Source organism: Bubalus bubalis, chromosome 3 (genome assembly GCF_019923935.1).
Source record: "Bubalus bubalis isolate 160015118507 breed Murrah chromosome 3, NDDB_SH_1, whole genome shotgun sequence".
Taxonomy (NCBI): Eukaryota; Metazoa; Chordata; class Mammalia; order Artiodactyla; family Bovidae; genus Bubalus; species Bubalus bubalis.
In genome coordinates, this window is record NC_059159.1 from 70,681,037 (window position 1) to 70,704,578 (window position 23,542).

Sequence of the window (23,542 nt, forward strand, 5' to 3'; positions counted from 1 at the left end):
CCCTGCACAGACCCTGTCCACTGGTCAATAAATTCCACCACACTCTTTAGCAGCCTTAACTCTACCTGAACGAAGGGAAGGACTGCATTTGCTTTACCCTTGTAGCTCCAGCCATGGGCATATAATAAATATTTGATAAATACACCTGAATGAAGTTGAATTTTCTAATCCAACTTTCTCATTTTACAGATGAAGAAATTAGACTCAGAGATTTTAAATCCTTGATCTAAAATCAAATGGCAGATACCATGGACTAAAATTTTCATTTTTTCTCCTCCAGTTTTATTGAAATATGATTGATATATAGCAGTGTATCCTGGAGAAGGAAATGGTAACCCACTCCAGTATTCTTGCCTGGGAAATCCCAAGGACAGAGGAGCCTGGTGGGCTATAGTCCATGGGGTCATAAAGAGTCAGACATGACTGAGCAACTAAACAACAAACAACAGCACTATACAAGTTTAATTGTGCAAGAAAATGATCTGACTTACTCACATCACAAAACGATGACCGCACAAGTTCTGTGAAACATCTATCATCTCACACAGATACAAAATAAAATAGAAAAAAAATATTTTCCCTTGTGATGAGAATTCTTAGGAATTACTTTATTAGTGACTTTCATATGTAATATACAGCAGTGTTAAATCTATTTACCATGCTGTACAGTATATCTCAAGAACTTATTTATCTCATAACTGGGAGTTTATACCTTTTGACTACCTTCATCTAATTCCTCCTCTTCCCGCCCTGCCCCCTGGTAACCACAAATCTGGTTTCTTTTTCTGTGACCTTGTTTGTTTGTTTTTGAAGTATAATTGGCTGACAGCACTATGTTAGTTCCTGTTACACAGCACAGTGATTCAATATTTCTACGCATTTCAAGACTATCCCCACGATAAGCCCGGTTACTGCATGCCGTCGTCAAAGTCACTGCGCAGTTCCTGACTGTATTCCCTACGCTGCATGTTTGACGCCTGTGACTCCCTCACATTGCACCTGGAGGTGTGTGCTTCCCGATCTCATGCCCCGGTTTCTTTCTCCCCCACACCTCTCCCCTCTGGCAGCCGCCTCTTTGTCCTCTGTATTTATAACTCTTTTTCCTGGTGTGTTATGTTTGTTTTTTGTTTTGTAGATTCCACATATAAGTGAAATCATACAGTATTTGTCTTTCTCTGCATGACTTATTTCACTAAGCATAAGTTGTTGCAAATGGCAAAATTCCATTTTTTTTACAGTTGAGTAATATTCCATTGTGTGTGTATGTGTAATATTCCATTGCGTATGCATGCATATACACACACACAGTGGGATATTGCTCAACTGTAAAAAAGAGTGAAATTCTGGCATATATGTGTGTCTGTATATAGGTACTAAAAAATACTACATCTTCTTTATTCATTCATCTGTTGATAGACACTTAGATTGCCCCTCTCTATGTTGGCAATTGTAAATAATGCTGCAAAATCCATTTTTTAACCTTTTTTGTCAATGTTCTTTCTACTGCTTCCTTCGCAATCATTTATTTAGTCTAGTTTAATTTTTAATTTTTGAGATAAGATAAATGAGGGATAGGGAAAGAATGAAGAACCAGGTTGTCCTCAAATACAAACTAATGACCCAGGATTTGTCTCCGTAGTCTGGTCTCTGATCTGTTTCCTCCAGCTCCTCATTCCCAGGGGAGTGGAGGTATATGTGACCAGACACCAGAAAGAAGTGGTGGTTCTCTCCTCTGTTATTTCAGGCCACACTGTGTGGCATGTAGGATCTTAGTTTCCCAACCAGGGATCAGCCCCATGTCCCTGCACTGGGAATGTGGAGTCTAGACCACCAGGGAAGTCCTTTCTGCTGCATTTTTAATCAGTTCCTCCCTGGCAATAAGTCTCTAGCCCCTTGATTCACTTTCATTTTTTCTCCTTGTTTTCTGTGTGCGTGCGTGCGTGTGTGTCGCTCAGGTTTTTGCTTTTAAGGAGCAATGAACATCTGTTTTTCTCAGCTTTCAACTTGAGAATATCTCCTCTCCTAAGACTTAAGAGCACATTCTGTCATCATCAATGTCAAAGATAAACAAATCAGACACTAGTCAGAGTGTTAAGGGAAGATTTAACCAGTGATATACTACTGCAATGAGACTTCACTGATGGCTGAGTCATAAAGAATCTGCCTGCAATGTAGGAGATGTGGGTTCAGTCCATGGGTTCGGGAAGATCCCCTGTGGTAGGAAACGGCAACCCACTCCAGTATTCTTGCCTGGAGAATCCCATGGACAGAGGAGCCTGGCGGGCTACAGTCCATGGGGCTGCAAGAGTTGGTCACGACTTAGCAACTAAGCCACCACCCACAGTACTGCAATAGGTAAGAAGATCCAGAGTGAGCTGAACTTTATTTGTTCAAAGGTGACTTGATGTTTTAATGTGTTAAAGGGAGAGTGAGATTATTTTCTTTATTTCTCTAATATTTCATTGTTAGTGTATAGAAACACAAGAGATTTTTGTATACTTATTTTGTATCCTACAACTTTAGCAAACTTATTGATGAGCTCTAGCAGTTTTCTGGTGGCATCTTTAGGACTTTCTTTGTATAGCGTCATGTCATCTGTCAACAGTGACAGTTTTACTTGCCCTTTGAATTCTAATCAGGCCCTCTGAGCCTTCTTCAACTAAGCCTCAGTCTTGGCCTCTAAAAACTGCAAACTTTCATCACAAGTGACTTCCTCTGCCCACCTCTCCTTACCCCACCCACATTTGAAGCCTTGAATAACACTAACCTGATTTCTTTTTTTTTAATTTAATATAAGTGTTTATTGATTGATTTGGCCACATCAGATCTTGTTTGCCACACAGAGGATCTTCAGTTGCAGTATATGGGATTTAGTTCCCCGAAAGTGAAAGTTGCTCAGTTGTGTCTGACTCTTTGTGACCCCACGGACTATAGAGTCCATGGAATTCTCCAGGCCAGAATACTGGAGTGGGTAGCCTTTCCCTTCTCCAGGGAATGGAGACACTCCTTTCCCAACCCAAGGGTTGAACCCAGGTCTCCTGCATTGCAGGTGGATTCTTTACCTACTGAGCTATCAGGGATACCCCTAGTTCCCCAACCAGGGATCAAACCTATACTCCCATGCTCCATGTATTACGAGCACAGAGTCTTAGCCACTGGACCACCAGAGAAGTCCCAACACTAACTTGATTTCTAACAGCTCAAGGCCACAGCCCTAAGATGACTGTATTCACCTTAAAGCTCTTGCCTAAAAAACCTCAAACCTAAAAAGAATTTAGTGTTTGTTCTACCTGAAACCTGATGACAGGTCCTGACCTGACCTTACAGAACATTTCCTAAAAAGGGCCTACAGTTGTGAATCCTTCCTCTGTCCCTTTGAGATATCTATATATAGATATAGATATAGATATATCTAGATATATATATCTCCTACAACTCAGGAGTGTCTTTCTCAAGGACCTGCAAGCCACTCCTTTGAAATGCAATCCTCAGGAAGGAGAGGTCCCCATCTCTCAGTCTGTGGGGGGATACCATCCTAACTTGATAATTGCCGACAAACCCAGAGACCTGATCACTGAACTGTGTCCCCCAAAATTCATGTTTTGAAGTTTTAAACCCCAGGACCTCAGAATGTAACTGTTTGTAGGTGATTAAAGTTTTAAGAGATGATTAAAGTTAAACAAAGTCTTTGAAAAGTGTTAGTCTCTCAGTCATGTCTGACTCTTTGTGACCCCATGGACTATAGCCTACCAGGCTCCTCTGTGCATGGGATTTTGCAAGCAAGAATACTGGAGTGGGTTGACATTTCCTCCTCCGGGGATCTTCCTAACCCAGGGATCAAACCCAGGTCTCCTGAATTGCAGGTGAAGTCTACAGTGGCCCTAACCCAGTATATCTAAAGCCTTTTTTTTCTTGTTTTCTTTTTTTGCTACACCCTACAGCATGTGGGACCTTAGGTTCCCCAATCAGGGATTGAACCCATGCCCCCTGCATTGGAAGTGCAGCGTCTTAACCACTGGACTGCCAGGGATGTCCCTAATATGGCTAAAGCCTTTACTGCTGCTGCTGCCTTTACTAGAAGAGAATAACTGGACACAGACATGCAAAGGGAGGGCCATGTGAAGACACAGGGAGAAGGCAGCTGTCTACAAGCCACAGAAGAGAGGCCTCAGGAGAAACCAACCCTTCCGACACTTGACCTTGGACTTCCAACCTCCAGAACTATGGAATAAATAAGCTTCTGTTGTTTAAATCTACGTGTGGTACTTTATTATGGCAGTCCTAGCAGACTAATGTAGATGGTCTTTTTTTATTTAAAAAACAACAACCACCTGTGTAACAACAAAGATTAAGAACTAATTGACAAAGGTCAACGAAGACAGCTCTGGTCCTTCTCACTCCCCCATCTTGGTTCTTTAGGTGATGCTGTAGTATAAACTAGTTGAGGCATCCCCATTATATTAACCGTTCCTCAGCCCTTATTCCTTCTGTGCATTCAGCTGGTCTGTAGATGTTATTTTCCCCTCTCTCTCTTACCAAACTGCACTCTGAAAATGACTGCCCTCTGGTTAAAGTTGTACTATGACCTGGTGTTTACTTCTCCAAGACAACACTTCCTAGCACCCCTTTCCTTTGTGGGCATTCTTCATTCCAGAAAGAAGGTCATGAAACAACAACCTTGCGGATCACCAGAACCTATTCCAAAGTGACCTGACGCTGGCCCTAATGATCTCAGCCGGCATCTGAGGAAAGAAGACGGCAAGACCACATCAGCCCTGATCCTTATCTCCCACCCTGAAACTACAAGACCCCTTCCTTGTTCCGAGGAAGGAGGGCATGGTCTTGTGGGTGTTAGCCTGCCGAGACCCCCTTTGCTGCGCAAAGTGATAAAGCTTCTCTTTTCTCCTCCTCCAAGGCTCTTTCTCCATGCTTCTGTTTGGCACCAGGGCACAGAGCCCAGGTTTTCAGCAACGATGACACAGGTCTCGTCTGTCTCATGTTTGGGTCACAGCTCATCAGCTTGCCCTCATAGCCTCCCCATCTCAGTGGTAGCCTCATCCTGGACACAGTCTTCCATGTCTGTCTGCTGCAGGAGAATCACTAAAGGAGCCCAGGGAACGTGGCCTAAGCAGATCCTGGACCCCTAAGTCTGCGTCATTTTACCAGAGGGCATTCCCTGGGGACAACTGTGTGGGCCAGGCTGTGGCCCACAGGCCGTCAGCTGCAATAAGGAAGTGGAACCCTGCCTCAACACTTACCACCTGTGTGAACTCAGGCAACTTACTGAACCTCTCTGAGCTTCAGGTTCCCACCTATCCAATGAAGAACACAGACCTCCCAGAGCTATCAAGAGAATTAAATAAAATCACATAATTATTTAAAATACATAAAAGTGGCCAGGAACTTCCCTGGTGGTCCCGTTGTGAAAACTTCGCACTTCCAATGCAGGGTGCCCTGGTTTCATCCATGGTCGGGGAGCTATGATTCCATATGCCACCAGGCGCAGCCACAAGTAAATAAAAATAAATCAAAGTGCCTGGTACAGGATGTGCTCCTGCTACATATCAACTATTATAAAAATTGAAAGCAGGGCACTGTTTGCAGTTCAGCTGGGCACCTTCTCTTTTGATCCTAGCACTGTTCTCAGAAAGCTTAAATGGTTTGTGATTGTGAGAAATACAGATCCCCTCCCCTTTAATGGATTCCAGGAAAGGGCGTTTTGATAGTCTGCCTCCTCCAAGGTGACCTGTGCAGGTCCTCTAGGAAGGCAGGTCTGAGGTGCAGGACGACGGCCCTGCAGGCGCAGACACTGCCCCCCTTTTTATTTCCCACATTGTACAGCATGTGTGATCTTAGTTCCTCAACCAGGGATCAAACCCACACTCCCTGCGCCCTTGCATTGGGAGGGCAGAGTCTTAACCCTTGGGCCCCAGGGGAAGTCCCAAGAATGCTTTCTACATCCTGCTCTTTGACTGTTTTTGTTTGAGAGCCTCCTCCTGCGTGTCTTCATCCCCTCAGGGTGACCCTGACAGCAACAACAGATCATTCTTGGCTGTAGGAGGTGTTTCTTAAACTGTGGGGGACAAAACATTTACACTAGGATTTCCTGAGCTAAACTCCAGGCTCTTCCCCAAGCCTCCTGAATCAAAACCTCTGGAAGCCTAAGCTGGTTCCACAAGCTCCCTGGGAAATTCTGAAGTTGCAGCAAGTTCAGCACCGGTGGTACGTGTGTGACAGTGAAGGCGGGCAGGGCAGTCACTGAGTGAGCACGTCCTGTGTGCCCGGCCCTCGCATACTGCGTCTGTTTCCTATGGCTGCTGTAATACATTACCACATACTTAGTGGCTTAAAACAACACACATGTAAGCAAGCAGAGTGGTACAGTGGAAGCGTGCTGGGCCCTCAGCCTAGAGGCTGATGGATTAAAACTGTCCTCTGCTATTAGGTTTTTCCACTTGGTTCCTTTTTCCTAAACTTTCTTCCAAATAGGCTGCAGGCACAAAAACCAAATCAATTTCTAGATCTTTCAATGTGGTATAGATAGACAATAGAATGTTACATTGATAGGTAGAGTAACATTCTATTGTCTATCTATACCACATTGAAACCGTCTATGGGGTCGCACAGAGTCGGACACGACTGAAGCCACTTAGCAGCAGCAGCAGCAGCAGCAGCAGCAGAATGTTACTCAGCCATAAAAAAGAAAGAAATAATGTCATTTCCAGCAACATGGGTAGACCTACAGATTATCATGCTAAGTGAAGTGAGAGAGGGAAGTATCATATGATATCAGTTACATGTGGAATCTATAAAAATGATACAAATTAACTTATTTCAAAATGGAAACAGACTCACAGACTTAGAAAACAAGCTTATGATTTGAGGAAAGGTTGAGGAAAGAAAAAAATTAGGAGTTTGGAGCTAACATGTACACACTACCATAGGTAAAAGAAAAAAATTACCAACAAGGACCTATTAAATAGCACTGGGAAGTCTACTCACTATTCTGCAACAGCCTAAATGGGAAAGGAATCTGTAAAAGAATAGATACGCATTTACGTATAATTAAATCACTTTGCTGTATACATGAAACTAACACAACATCGTAACTCAACTATACTCCAATTTAAAGTAAACATGTTTTAAAAAGACAAATGCTCTATGATATCAGCAAGGTGGAGATAAATAAACATAGATGTCTTCTGAGTAGAGGGGCAGAAAATAAGAACAGGGATATCCAGGCTTCAGTGCAGGAAAAAAGAAAAAATAGAACACTCAATAGCATAGATGTAACTTAATTACAATCTGTAGGTTGTAATAAAATTTGTTGCTGTTGTTGTTTAGTTGTTAAGTTGTGTCCCACTCTTTTGCAACCCCATAGACTATAGCCCACCAGGCTCCTCTGTCCATGGGATTTCCCAGGCAAGAATACTGGAGTGGGTTGTTATTTCCTTCTCTAGAGGATCTTCCCAACCCAGAGATAGAACCCGTGTCTCCTGTGTCTCCTGCATTGCAGGTAGGCTCTTTACCACTGAGCCACCTGGGAAGTTCAGAAATTCAGTTGCTCAGTCATGTCCAACTCTTTGTGACCCCATGGACTGCAGCATGTCAAGCTTCCCTGTCCATCACCAACTCCAAGCTTGCTCAAACTCATGTCCATCGAGTCAATGATGCCATCGAACCATCTCATCCTCTGTCATCCCCTTCTCCTCCTGCCTTTAATCTTTCCCAGCAGCAGGGTCTTTTCCAATGAGTCAGCTCTTTGCATCAGGTGGCCAAAGTATTGGAGTTTCAGCTTCAGCATCAGTCCTTCCAATGAATATTTAGGACTGATTTCCTTTAGGATTGCTTGGTTTGATTTCCTTACAGTCCAAGGGACTCTCAAGAGTCTTCTCTAACACCACAGTTCAAAAGCATTAATTCCTCAGTGCTCAGCTTTCTTCATAGTCCAACTCTCACATCCATACATGACTACTGGAAAAACCATAGCTTTAACTAGACAGACCTTTGTTGACAAAGTAATATCTCTCCTTTTTAATATGCTATCTAGGTTGGTCATAGCTTTTCTTCCAAGGAGCAAGCATCTTTTAATTTCATGGTTGCAGTCACCATCTGTAGTGATTTTGGAGCCCAAGAAAATAAAGTCTGTCACTGTTTCCACTCTTTCGCCATCTATTTGCCATGAAGTGTGGGACTGGATGCCAGTCTTAGTTTTTTGAATGTTAAGTTATAAGGCAACTTTTTCACTCTCCTCTTTCACTTTCATCAAGAGGCTCGTTAGTTCTTCTTCACTTTCTGCCATAAGGGTGGTGTCATCTGCATATCCGAGGTTATTGATATTTCTCCTGGCAATCTTGATTCCAGTTTGTGCTTCATCCAGCCCATTATTTCACATGATGTACTCTGCATATAAGTTAAATAAGCAGGGTGACAATATACAGCCTTGATGTACTCCTTTCCCAATTTAGAACCAGTCTGTTGTTCCATATCCAGTTCTGTTGCTTCCTAACCTGCATACAGATTTCTCAAGAGGCAGGTCAGATATTTCCATCTCTTGAAGAATTTTCCATAGTTTATTGTGATCCACACAGTCAAAGGCTTTGGCATAGTCAATAAAGCAGAAATAGATGTTTTTCTGCAACTCTCTTGCCTTTTTGATGATCTAGCAGATGTTGGCAATTTGGTCTCTGGTTCCTCTGCCTTTTCTAAAACCAGCTTGAACATCTGGAAGTTCACCGTTCATGTATTGCTGAAGTCTGTCTTGGAGAATTTTGAGTATTACTTTACTAGCGTGTGAGATGAGTGCAATCGTGCAGTAGTTTGAACATTCTTTGGCATTGCCTTTCTTTGGGATTGGAATGAAACCTGCCCTTTTCCAGTCCTGTGGCCACTGCTGAGTTTTCCAAATTTGCTGGCATATTGAGTGCAGCACTTTCACAGCATCATTTTTCAGGATTTGAAATAGCTCAACTGGAATTCCATCACCTCCACTAGCGTTGTTCATAGTGATGCTTCCCAAGGCCCACTTGACTTCACATTCCAGGATGTCTGGCTCTAGGTGAGTGATCACACCATCGTGGTTATCTGGGTCATGAAGATCTTTTTTGTATAGGTCTTCTGTCTTCTTGCCACCTCTTCTTAATATCCTCTGCTTCTGTTAGGTCCATACTATTTCTGTCCTTTATTGTGCTCATCTTTGCATGAAATGTTCTCTCGGTATCTCTAATTTTCTTGAAGAGATCTCTAGTCTTTCCCATTTTATCGTTTTCCTCTATTTCTTTGCATTGATCACTGAGGAAGGCTTTCTTATCTCTCCGTGCTATTCTTTGGAACTCTGCATTCAAATGGGTATATTTTTTCTTTTCTTCTTTGCCTTTAGCTTCTTTTCTCAGCTATTTATAAGGCCTCCTCAGACAACCATTTTTGCCTTTTTGCATTTATTTTCTTGAGGATGGTTTCAATCACTGCCTCCTGTAGAATGTCACATAGCCACCTGGGAAGCACTGTAATAAAATAGAATTCTAAAAAAGTAGTGAAAGCAAACTTTTCTATTCTAATCAAAGGGTAGGAAGCGCTTCCAAGTTTGAATATTTTTACCTCTAAATGGAAGTTAGTTTTCATTTAGGGTTTTTCTCATTTCTAAAAATGTTGTGGATTATAATTTAAATCTATAACAAAATAATCTATAAGTTCTAGAAAATGGCTTAATTGTATATTTACGTATATAATATTTTTATAGAATTGATGAACTTCCCTGTAGCGCAGATGGTAAAGAATCGGCCTGCAATGCAGGAGACCTGGGTTTGATCCCTGGGTCAGGAAGATCCTCTGGAGAAGGGAATGGCCACCCAGTCTAGTATCCTTTCCTGGAGAATCCTATGGACAGAGAAGCCTGGTGGGTTACAGGCCATGGGCTGGCAAAAGAGTCAGACACAACTGAGCGACTAAGCACACAGTATACATATAATTGATATTTCAAGAAATTAGGACAGTTCCTCAAACTTGGTAGGAATGGAATTTATTCTAAGGTCTGAGTTTCTGTATTTAGATTGGGTTGCATTTACAAATCAGCTATTAACACACTCTTATTAGCAGCCTCAGATTACTTGTATCTGGACCCAAACTCAGTCCAAAATCCTAAAATCTACTCATCATCCTAATCCCCCATCCTTATTCAGGCCCCACCATCCTGGAAGAATCAGGAATAAAAACAGTGAAGAGTAAATAGATCCTCAGTCATGAAGCTCAGTGGGGAAAAGCTGGTGTAAGACAACTGAGGAAATGCAGTGAATAAAGCACTATAGAAAAGGTCGTTCTGAACCTTTTGTATCAATAGGAGTCAGGGCTGGGGTGGGTAGCAGACATTAATCAAAGATATGAAAGTAATCTGTTAATTACTTAATATTTGCTTTTGTGCATCATTTTGTTCCTAAAGCTGAACTCAACGTTCCCAACACACTCATTTAGTGCCCATTTTCTATTGTCCCTTTTTTTATGCTGTTTGAATCTACAGAAAAAATTTAACCTTGCTTCAAACTAATCACAAAAATAAGATCTAGCTTAAATGAAGTTCTAAATGTAAAAAATAAAAACTCCCACAAAACTATTGCTTTCTACTTTTAGTTATATGGAAGATTACAAACCCTAATAACCCTTTTGTGTAAAACACCTATAATTATCTATTTTTTTAAAGAAAATTTAAAACCCAACATACTATTAAATGCATAGCTGGCCTGGCAGAAAAGTAAAAGGGAACTCTCAAAGACCAAAAATTATGGAAATGATGAATTCAGAAATGTGAGCAAGACTATAGAAGCAGTTACTGTTCAAGGAAACTTTGGGGGCCTGGAGTTTCCATTTGATAGTTTGCTTGAGGGGAAAGAGATGAAGTCTAGAGCCTGTACAGGTGGTTAAGTCTACCATCTGGAAACCTTCATTATATGGGACCCTGAAAGCCACATTTCATTGAGTAGTCCAGGGGGAAAAAAATCCCCTTTGGATTTTTCCCTTACTCTCTTAAGGAGATAGTAAGGAAACATCTCTCTTGACTTTAACTCTGGGTGATGGGGAGACAAATATAATAAGAATTTGCACTTCACCCTCAGACAGGTTTAGGGCCAGAATGTATAGTGTCTGTGAGTCCTGAGAACACCAAACTGATCATTTAAAAACATCCTTGATTGCTTGTATATCAGGTGTCGGCAAAAGCAAACGTGACTATTTGCTCAAGAAATGCCCCTCAGACTCAAGTCAAAGAAGTGTCACAGGTGGGTTCCACCGGACACAGTCTCACAACGACAATTTATAAGGCACAAGAGAAAACAAGCCACAATAGCAGGAGTTAGGAGGAAGAGGAGAGAAACATTCACAAAAGCCTGAAGACACTGGAAAGGAAAGTAAATATTTTAATATGTTTGTAGAAATAAAAGGGAGATAGTGAAGGACAGGGAAGCCTGGCATGCGGCAGTCCATGGGGTCACAAAGAGTCAGACACGACTAAACAACAACAAGAAATCAAAGGAGGTGCTAGAAGTATGACTTTGGAATATCAAATAAGAAAGAATTTTGCCAGTTTACAAGTAAGAACTTGGATCTGCTACAATCTGTACAATTTACAGTTAGTACTAATCTTAACAATTAGTTCCTAGAAAATTGAGAGCATCTACTCAGTTGGCTACAAAGACAAGCTGAGATCTGACCACAAAGTTTTATTTAATGCTTAGACCAATATAACATTTTATATTCAATCATGTTGGCAAACAATGTTATGTGAACAACCTAATTCTGCATTAAAAATCCTTCCTCCAAGATCCTCATGGAATCTGTTATTTGACTGTTGACTACACGTACCGTAAAATTTTGCCAAGGCTCAATTTTGTTGCTCCTTTGTTTTTAACATTTTTGGAGGGCCAACATAGATCACCCAGAGCTTGCCCCTCAATTCTGGACCAGGGGACATTTTGGCAACATGAAAGAGGACTATGTGTCTGTCTCTTGACCTTCTCACCTGAGAGGCCACTAATAACCAGAGTCCAAGTAGCGGCAGTGATTGGGAACCACTGAGTTATCGCCTGTCAGAACCCCTACAAGTGGTCATGAGATCATCGAAGCTGGATGGTGAATAGATGAGAGTTCATCATATGCTGTTTCTACTTTTGTTTGCATATGGAAATCTCCATTAAAGATTAAAAACTAGGTTCTGCTATATCTACAGAACACTTCTCTCAACAATAGCAAACTGCACGTTCTTCCCAAATGCATATGAAATATTCTCCAGGATAGAGTGTATGCTATCCCATAAGAGAAACCTTAATAAACTTAAAATGACTGCATTAAACTAGTACAGCCTCTGACCAAAATGGAATTAAATTAGAAATCAGTAACAGAAAGTAAGTTGGGAAACTCACATATATGTGAAAATTAAATAACACAGTCCTAAATAACCAATAGACCAAAGGAGAAATAAAAACAAAAGTTTAAAAATATTTTGAGATGAATGAAATTAGAGATACAGAAACCAAAACTTATGCAGCTAAGGCAATGCCTACAGGAAAATACGTAGCTGTGAATGTCTATATGAACAAGGAACACCTGGAAGTCGGTTCATGTAATATACAATGTCAACAGAATAAAAACAAAGCCTACATGATAAGCTCAATAGAAGCAGAAAAACTTTTTGACGAGATCCGATATCCTTTCTCATTTAAAAACAACAGACAAAACCACACAGCAAATACACAGAGAAACTTCTTCAACCTGAGAAAGGGCATTGGTGAAAAATCTACAATTAACATCATACTTAACGGTTCTGAAAGGTAAAAAATAATACAAAATGCTTTTGCCACTTCTATTCAACATTGTACAAAAGGTTCCAGTAAGGCAATTAGGCAATAAAGCAAAATAAAAGTCATCCAGATTAGGAAGGAAGACATAAAATTATATCTATTTATATTTAACATCTGAGTGAACTCTGGGAGTTGTTGATGGACAGGGAGGCCTGGCGTGCTGCGATTCATAGGGTCGCAAATAGTCGGACATGACTGAGTGAATGATCTGATCTGATCCTTAACATCATCTTCCATAGAGAAAATCCTGGAGAATTAATTAAAAAAGCCCCACAGCTATTAGAACTAATAAACAAGTTCACCAGGATTATAGGATACACAATCAACACACAAAAATCTTCTGTTATTTCTATATGCTTTTTCCATGAACAATCTGAAAATAATTCCATTTACAAAAGTATAAAAAATACTTAGGAATAAATTGAACAAAAGAAGTATAGAATTTATATTCTGAAATCTAGAAAATATTGTTCAAAGAAATTTTTAAAGCTCTAAATAAATAGACATCTCATGTTCATGGATTGAGAGCGTTAGTACTGTCAAAAAGGCAACATTCCCCAAAGTGATCAGGTTCAACATAATCACTGCTGAAATCCCAGTTAGCTTCTTTGTAGAAACTGACAACCTGGTTATAAATATATTTATAGATAAATGCATCACATATGTTTATATGGAAATGCAAGGGACTCAACCAAAACAATCATGAAAAAGAACAAAACTGGAGGAATCACACTTCTTAAATTCAGATGTTACTGCAACGTAATGGTTAACCAGATAGCATGATATTGGTACAAGGATAGATACATAGATCAATGGAGTAGAACTGAGAGTCCATAATAAACCTTAAGAGGGAGGGGACATATGTGTACCTATGGCAGACTCATGTTGATGTCTGACAGAAATCAGCACAATATTCTAAAGCAATTATCCTCCAATTCAAAATAAATTTTAAAACAAATAAGCGTGGCCATTATTATATAATAAATTTAAATGGAGTCACCTATAAAAAATGTTGTACATCTGAAACAAGTATAATAATAGTCTGGTTTAAACTAAGGGGTGTTGCGTGTACGGGAACAGCAGTCAAGATGGGAAGGGGGTTGCCTGGCCTTTACACAGACAGGCATGCTTAAGCAGGTGTGCAGGGATCTGGGCAACTGCAAAGAGCAGGACAAGGGTGAGTGAGACAAGCTCCAGTTCCTAGTATTGTAAGTCCCCACTTTCTGAGACTACGTGACCTATATGATCCAGACTGTGCAAGGAGCAAGCTGAGTTACAGAGGAAGAATGAGCAGGAGGTTATGTAAAGTTCTAAATTTCCTCTTCAACAGTAGAGGATGGTAATGACTCTGACACCCCCTCCCCAATCTCAATGATTAACTGAGATGACTTCCCAGTTTCCCTTTAGCAGCTTTCATGGCTGAGCAGAATCTACTGAGGTTTGAGGAAAACATCAAGTCCACCATCTCCCCAGACTGCCAGCCTTCTGATAAAAGGCACCTCTCCTTTCTACCAACATCTGTAAGTATTGATTTTTAAGCAGCAAGCAGCAGGACCTGATCTGATAACAAAATGTCCAAAACACAGAAATATAGAGAGACAAAAAATGATTTTGGTGATTGCTTGGAGCTGGAGGTATAAGAGGACATGAAGACAATAGCTAAAGGATGTGGAATTTCTTTTTTCAAAAAAAAATTTTTTTTAATGTAGATCATTCTTTTAAGTCTTTATTGAATTTGTTACAATATTACATTTATGTTCTGGTTTATTTGCCCTGAGACATGTGGGATCTTAGCTTCCCAACAGGGATCGAACTTGTACTCCCAGCACTGGAAAGCAAAGTCTTAACCACTGAACTGCCAGGGAAGTTCTTGCTGCTGCTACTAAGTCACATCAATTGTGACCGACTCTGAGAGACCCCATGGACAGCAGCCTACCAGGCTCCTCTGTCCACAGGATTCTCCAGGTAAGAATACTGGAGTGGATTGCCATTTCCTTCTCCAAGGGAAGTCCCTGGAATTTCTTTTCCAGGTGGCAAAAATGTTCCAAAATTGATCATGGTGATGTTTGCAGAGCCCTTTAATATACTAAAATCTAGTGGTTTGTAGAGTTTAAATGAGTGAATTGTATGGTATGTGAACTACATCTCAATAAAACTCTTACAAGGAGACAGAGAAAGAGGGAGAAGTTGTTGTTAAAGGCAGAGATGCAAATTAATGTAGGGTTAATATTTAACCTCACATCCATACATGACTACTGGAAAAACCAGTAGTCATGTATGGATGTGAGAGTTGGACTGTGAAGAAAGCTGAGCGCAGAAGAATTGATGCTTTTGAACTGTGGTGTTGGAGAAGACTCTTGAGAATCCCTTGGACTGTAAGGAGATCCAACCAGTCCATTCTAAGGGAGATCAGTCCTGGGTGTTCATTAGAAGAAATGATAATAAAGCTGAAATTCCAATACTTTGGCCACCTCATGCAAAGAGTTGACTCATTGGAAGAGACCCTGATGCTGACAGGGATTGGGAGCAGGAGGACAAGGGGACGACAGAGGATGAGATGGTTGGATGGCATCACCGACTCGATGGACGTGAGTTTGGGTGAATTCCGGGAGTTGGTGATGGACAGGGAGGCCTGGCGTGCTGCAATTCATGGGGTTGCAAAGAGTCGGACACGACTGAGCGACTGAACTGAACTGAATATTTAACCTGCATTAAGCCATGTTTCAGAGAATATGGTCTAAACCTGCATGTCCAGCAGAAATTTCAGGGATAATGGAAATAATCTGTGCTGTCCAATAGGGTAACCACTAATTACATGTGACTACTGAGCAATGGAAATGTGGCTAGAGAGACTAAGGAATTAAATTTTCAAATCTGTTGGTGTTTGCATTATGGATTGTTCTGTTCTAAGGAAACAAACAATAATCCATAATGTGATGGAATTCCAGTTGAGCTATTTCAAATCCTGAAAGATGATGCTGTGAAAGTGCTGCACTCAATATGCCAGCAAATTTGGAAAACTCAGCAGTGGCCACAGGACTGGAAAAGGTCAGTTTTCATTCCAATCCCAAAGAAAGGCAATGTCAAAGAATGCGCAAACTACCGCACAATTGCACTCATCTCACATGCCAGTAAAGTAATGCTCAAAATTCTCCAAGCCAGGCTTCAGCAATATGTGAACCGTGAACTTCCTGATGTTCAAGCTGGTTTTAGAAAAGGCAGAGGAACCAGAGATCAAATTGCCAACATCCGCTGGATCATCGAAATAGCAAGAGAGTTCCAGAAAAGCATCTATTTCTGCCTTATTGACTATGCCAAAGCCTTTGACTGTGTGGATCACAATAAATTATGGAAAATTCTCCAAGAGATGGGAATACCAGACCACCTGACCTGCCCCTTGAGAATTCTGTATGCAGGTCAGGAAGCAACAGTTAGAATTGGACATGGAACAACAGACTGGTTCCAAATAGGAAAAGGAATACATCAAGGCTCTATATTGTCACTCTGCTTATTTAACTTATATGCAAAGTACATCATGAGAAACACTGGGCTGGAGGAAGCACAAGCTGGAATCAAGATTGCCGGGAGAAATATCAATAACCTCAGATATGCAGATGATACCACCCTTATGGCAGAAAGTGAAGAAGAACTAAAGAGCCTCTTGATGAAAGTGAAAGTGGAGAGTGAAAAAGTTGGCTTAAAGCTCAACATTCAGAAAATGAAGATCATGGCATCCAGTCCCATCACTTCATGGCAGATAGATGGGGAAACAGTGGAAACAATGTCTGACTTTATTTTTCTGGGCTCCAAAATCACTGCAGATGGTGATTACAACAATGAAATTAAAAGACGCTTACTCCTTGGAAGGAAAGTTATGACCAATCTAGACAGCATATTCAAAAGCAGAGATATTACTTTGTCAACAAAGGTCCATCTTGTCAAGGCTATGGCTTTTCCAGTGGTCATGTATGGATGTGAGAGTTGGACTATAAAGAAAGCTGAGTGCCAAAGAATTGATGCTTTTGAACTGTGGTGTTGGAGAAGACTCTTGAGAGTCCCTTGGACTGCAAAGAGATCCAAACAGTCCATCCTAAAGGAGATCAGTCCTGGATGTTCATTGGAAGGACTGATGTTGAAGCTGAAACTCCAATACCTTGGCCACCTGATGCAAAGAGCTGACTCGTTGGAAAAGACCCTGATGCTGGGAGGAATTGGGGGCAGGAGAAGAAGGGGATGACAGAGGATGAGATGGTTGGATGGCATCACCGACTCAATGGACATGAGTTTGGGTGGACTCCAGGAGTTGGTGATAGACAGGGAGGCCTGGCGTGCTGTAGTTCATGGGGTTGCAAAGAGTCGGACACAACTGAGCAACTGAACTGAACTGAAGGAAACAAATCTCTCACCAAAAAAAAAAAAAAACAATATTCATGATTTTTACTCGTTCATACACTATAGTAAAGATCTTACAACTAACCAGAAAAATGGAATCAGTGTATTAGTTGCCAAGGTCTTCTGAGGGATAACTTGTTTGGATGTTTAGGATGTTTGGTAATTCATCTTCAAGAAGCTCTTAAATTTAAAGATGTGAAAACTGCTTAAGTCCAGAAGTTGCCTTAAGTCACAGCAGGAACTGACAGCTACTCCCATTCCTCTTTCTGTGCCTCCTGCTAGGGACTGAATGTGTCCCCCATATCACCATGCTGTTTCTAAAGCCCATTGTGATGGTGTTAGAAGGTGGGCCTTTGGAAGGTGATTAGGTTGTGAGGGTGAAGCCCTCAGAAATGGGATTAGTGCCCTTACAGGAGAGGCCCCAGAGAGCTTCCAAGTTTCTTCCTTCACATGAGGTCACAGCAAAAATGAACCTGGAGGCGGGCCCGCCCATGACCAGACTACCACCCTGATCTTGGGCCTCCAGGACTGTGGGCAATAAATAAACTGTCTGCTATTTATAAGCCACCAAGTCTGTGGTATTTTGTTATAGCAGCCTGAAAGGACTAAGATACCACGAGAAGGCAATTCCCCTCACCAACCGCTCACTGTAACTGACAGGAAAATCAGGTTCTGACCCAGCAACACCCTCTCTCAAACAGCTCTTACATAGATGGGTCTCAGCTGTCAACCAACACATACCCATTGGAAGTAGACCTTGAATGAAAGATCAGGCGGTAATAGATAAAACTTTGTCATGAGTTAGGTGCTATTTTTAAACCTAATTAAGAGCCCTTAAATTTTTAAAAAAATCTCTATTAATTTATGAAACCTAGAATACAACCAATCTATGTTGTACCAGATGTGAGAACAAATTACATCTCGATACAGTTTCCAGAATGGTTTGAAAATGCACGTGAGAATCACCAGGATAGCCTGTTTGCCCAGGGAGTTAGCAAACGCAGTTGGAAAGTCAAATTCAATACAGTTCCTATTTTGATGATTTTTTGCAGTTAAAAAGAACATAAATAAGCAAGATAAAGAATCTTGAAGACTCCCCAAAGAGTAAAAAAGTTTAAAAATGATGCCAAAATACTTAATGCTTTAAACATGCTGGCCCTTTAAGAAAAACTCTTCAGCCATGGGAAATAAAATGTACAAGTTGTTGGAGAGTCAAGTTGCAAATTATATACTGTAACCACCTATATATGCTTGTATTTCAAATAGTGTAAAGAAATCAGTCTTCTAGAAACTGAAGATTCCACTAGCTCCCCTTTTGGAAAGGGAGATTTCCAATATGAAGACTTAAATTTAACACAGTTATTAAAACATGGATTAAAAGGTATATTTTTATAAACCAATGTGCATATACTTAACATCTATAGCTATAAACTTAAAACTGGTTAACACGATTTAGAAAAAGACATATATTACCCTAACAAGGGAACATTTCATGCAAAGATGGGCTCAATAAAGGGCAGAAATGGTATGGACCTAACAGAAGCAGAGGATATTAAGAAGAGGTGGCAAGAATACACAGAAGAGCTGTACAAAAAAGATTTCACAACCCAGATAATCACGATGGTGTGATCACTGACCTAGAGCCAGACATCCTGGAATGTGAAGTCAAGTGGGCCTTAGAAAGCATCACTATGAACAAAGCTAGTGAAGGTGATGGAATTCCAGTTGAGCTATTTCAAATCCTGAAAAATGATGCTGTGAAAGTGCTGCACTCAATATGCCAGCAAATTTGGAAAACTCAGCAGTGGCCACCGGACTGGAAAAGGGCAGGTTTCATTCCAATCCCAAAGAAAGGCAATGTCAAAGAATGCTCAAACTACCGCACAATTGCACTCATCTCACACGCTAGTAAAGTAATGCTCAAAATTCTCCAAGCCAGGCTTCAGCAATACGTGAACCGTGAACTTCCTAATGTTCAAGCTGGTTTTAGAAAAGGCAGAGGAACCAGAGATCAAATTGCCAACATCTGCCAGATCATGGAAAAAGCAAGAGAGTTCCAGAAAAACATCTATTTCTGCTTTATTGACTATGCCAAAGCCTTTGACTGTGTGGATCACAATAAACTGTGGAAAATTCTTCAAGAGATGGGAATACCAGACCACCTGATCTGCCTCTTGAGAAATTTGTATGAAGGTCAGGAAGCAACAGTTAGAACTAGACATGGAACAACAGACTGGTTCCAAATAGGAAAAGGAGTACATCAAGGCTGTATATTGTCACCCTGCTTATTCAACTTATATGCAGAGTACATCATGAGAAACGCTGTACTGGAAGAAGCACAAGCTGGAATCAAGATTGCCAGGAGAAATATCAATAACCTCAGATATGCAGATGACACCACCCTTATGGCAGAAAGTGAAGAGGAACTCAAAAGCCTCTTGATGAAAGTGAAAGTGGAGAGTGAAAAAGTTGGCTTAAAGCTCAACATTCAGAAAATGAAGATCATGGCATCCAGTCCCATCACTTCATGGGAAATAGATGGGGAAACAGTGTCAGACTTTATTTTTGGGGGCTCCAAAATCACTGCAGATGGTGACTGCAGTCATGAAATTAGAAGACGCTTACTTCTTGGAAGGAAAGTTATGACCAACCTAGATAGCATATTCAAAAGCAGAGACATTACTTTGCCAACAAAGGTCCGTCTAGTCAAGGCTATGGTGTTTCCTGTGGTCATGTATGGATGTGAGAGTTGGACTGTGAAGAAGGCTGAGCACCAAAGAATTGATGCTTTTGAACTGTGGTGTTGGAGAAGACTCTTGAGAGTCCCTTGGACTGCAAGGAGATCCAACCAGTCCATTCTGAAGGAGATCAGCCCTGGGATTTCTTTGGAAGGAATGATGCTAAAGCTGAAACTCCAGTACTTTGGCCACCTCATGCGAAGAGTTGACTCATTGGAATAAACCCTGATGCTGGGAGGGATTGGGGGCAGGAGGAAAAGGGGATGACAGAGGATGAGATGGCTGGATGGCATCACCGACTCAGTGAACGTGAGTCTGAGTGAACTCCGGGAGTTGGTGATGGACAGGGAGGCCTGGTGTGCTGTGATTCATGGGGTCACAAAGAGTCGGACACGACTGAGTCACTGAACTGAACTGAATAGTAAAACAGGTATATATTATCCTAATTAGTAAAAAATTAAAACAATGTCTAAATAAATCCTTAATAAAAATATAAAAAATACTTCTGCTTTCTAATACTAAACCAATTCTCTCTAAAAAGATTTTGGATCAGAAAAGAAAAAAAAAAGTAAGAGTTTAATAACAGCAGTTCCTTTTGATAAATTACAAGGAATAAATAAATGCAATTCAGCATTTTGTCAACAACTACTTACCAGATAATGGTTCCAGAAACCCCATATTCACATTTTAAATTTTAAGAGTTTTAATATTATTTAGTACAAGAAAGTTATATAAAAATCTATATTTCAAATTCACCTAATACTACTAATCAATTATGAATTTGTTTTTTAAATGTTATACATCTGATTTTATCATAATGTACAAAATAATTTAAATATAACATCTTAGTTATGCAATTATTATCCTACTATAAGCTTGACTGAATAGGATGTCCTAAATTTCTTATACTTGGCAGGTTATCATTACTTACATGGTATATTTAAGATGGTAAATACAAGCCAGAGTATTTTATGAGAGTTACAACTAATGGCTTCATGTAAAACCCTGCAAACCAATGCAAACCAATGGACTCACCCCACCTTTTCTGCCTGGATAAGGTTTACAGTGTTGCACTTCCCGTAAGTTTTTAATAATAACCATGATTATGTATTTTTTAATGTCAACAGATCCCTAACTGACCTGAGACCTTAAGAGCCAACTGAGAAGACTGGGGAGTAATCTCTATGTATCTGGAAATTTCCTAAAGAAAAAAATTTAAATTTATAAGAAAAAAAAGAAAGTAAGTTCATGTTCACACGGTTGGGGCTTATGTATCCCTGCCATGTAAATGCATACATCTTTATGGCACTCACAAAGAAAGAAAAAAATCATAAAATTGCTTAATAATGTTCTTGATAACAGTTTCAAAGGGTTAAATAATTCTGGCCTTTAAACACTGTTTGGGTACAAGGCTATTAGGAGCAAGGCATGGAGGCACTCTGGGAGGAAGATGTGATGGGCCCCGAAAGCCTGCAGACACAGGTCCCTGCCACAGTGGGACAGCACCTGTCCTGGACCAGTCCTGGGCCATCACAGGGGAGGGCGGCGCCTGTGAGGAGCAAGGTGTCCACCTGGAGCGTGGTACCCAACTCTTTGCATGAATGAATGAACGACGCCTGGCTGATCCATCGGTGGACGGTGAGCTGCCAGCCTCGCTGTGGTCCCCTGCGCTCCTCGGTGACGGGTGATGGCTGTGAGCTGTGCCTGCCGCATCCCCTGGGGTGTGCTCTGGCCTCTCCTAAGGTCTGCTAATGTTTGTACAGACTCCGTTTAGGTCTTCGATACTCCCCATTTTATGCAAATTCCTAACGGTGGTAATATTACCTTCAGGACTGGTTACTATAAAATATATTAGGTCAAGACAATGGACACTTCCTGTTTTTTGATACCTTTGCTTTTATCTTAATAAATTGATCGTTTCTGTTTTTAAATTAATAGACTCTTTATCTCCCTCCTAATCCTTTTACCCTACCCTCACCAACTCTGAAGTTTCCCCTATTATTTACATCTTTTATTAGTGGGGTACATTTGTTGATTACCAATACTGAAGCATTGTTAACAACTAAATCCGCAGTTTACATTAGTGTTCACTCTTAAGTCAGTTCAGTTCAGTCACTCAGTCGTGTCTGATTCTTTGCGACCCCACAGACTGCAGCACGCCAGGCCTCCCTGTCCATCACCAACACCAACCTTGCTCAAACTCATGTCCATCGAGTCAATGATGCCATCCAACCATCTCATCCTCTGTCATCCCCTTCTTCTCCTGCCTTCAATCTTTCCCAGCAACAGGGTCTTTTCCAATGAGTCAGCTCTTCACATCTGGTAGACAAAGTATTGGCGATTCAGCTTCAGCATCAGTCCTTCCAATGAGTATTCAGGACTGATTTCCTTTAGGATGGACTGGTTGGATCTCCTTGCAGTGCAAGGGTCTCTCAAGACTCTTCTCCAACACCACTTTTCAAAAGCATCAATTCTTTGGTGCTCAGCTTTCTTTATAGTCCAACTCTCACATCCATACATGACTACTGGAAAAACCATAGCTTTGACTAGATACTCTCTATCTTTTAATATGCTGTCTAGGTTGGTCACAGCTTTTCTTCCAAGGAGCAAGTGTCTTTTAATTTCATGGCTGCAGTCACCATTCATAGTGACTTTGCAGCCCAAGAAAATAAAGTCTGTCACTGTTTCCATTGTTTCCCCATCTATTTCCCATGAAGTGTGGGACCGGATGCCACAGTCTTAGTTTTTTAAATGTTAAGTTTTAAGCCAACTTTTTCACTCTCCTCTTTCACTTTCATCAAGAAGCTCTTTAGTTCTTCGCTTTCTGCCATAAGGGTGGTGTCATCTGCATATCTGAGGTTATTGATATTTCTCCCTGCAATCTTGATTCCAGTTTGTGCTTCATCCAGCCCGGCATTTCTCATGATGTACTCTGCATATAAGTTAAATAAGCAGGGTGACAATATACAGCCTTGATGTATTCTTTTCCCAATTTGGAACCAGTGTGTTGTTCCACATCCAGTGCTAACTGTTGCTTCCTGACCTGCATACAGATTTCTCAAGAGGCAGGTCAGGTGGTCTGGTATTCCCATCTCTTGAAGAATTTTCCACAGTTTGTTGTGATCTACACAGTCAAAGGCTTTGGCATAATCAAGAAAGCAGATGTAGATGTTTTTCTGGAACTATCTTGCTTTTTATATGTTGGCAATTTGATCTCTGGTTCCTCTGCCTTTTCTAAAACCAGCTTGAACATCTGGAAGTTCTTGGTTCATGTACTATTGAAACCTGGCTTGGAGAATTTTGAGCATTACTTTGCTACCATGTGAGATAAGTACAATTGTGTGATAGTTTGAACATTCTTTGGCATTGCCTTTCTTTGGGATTAGAATGAAAACTGACCTTTTCCAGTCCTGTGCCCACTGCTGTGTTTTCCAGATTTGTTGGCGTATTGAGTGCTGCACTTTCACAGCATCGTCTTTGAGGATTTGAAATAGCTCAACTGGAATTCCATCACCTCCACTAGCTTTGTTCATAGTGATGCTTTCTAAGGCCCACTTGACTTCACAT

General features: G+C 40.9%; 1 long non-coding RNA gene across 1 annotated transcript; it reads left to right on the forward strand.

Annotated features, from left to right (window-relative positions):
• The first annotated feature begins 475 nt into the window (after positions 1-475).
• On the forward strand, positions 476-23,470 carry LOC112583839. Its single transcript, XR_003108107.2, has 5 exons — positions 476-1,005; positions 14,242-14,365; positions 14,640-14,810; positions 21,103-21,215; positions 23,411-23,470. It is a non-coding gene; the product is annotated as an uncharacterized LOC112583839 (long non-coding RNA).
• The last annotated feature ends 72 nt before the right edge of the window (positions 23,471-23,542 follow it).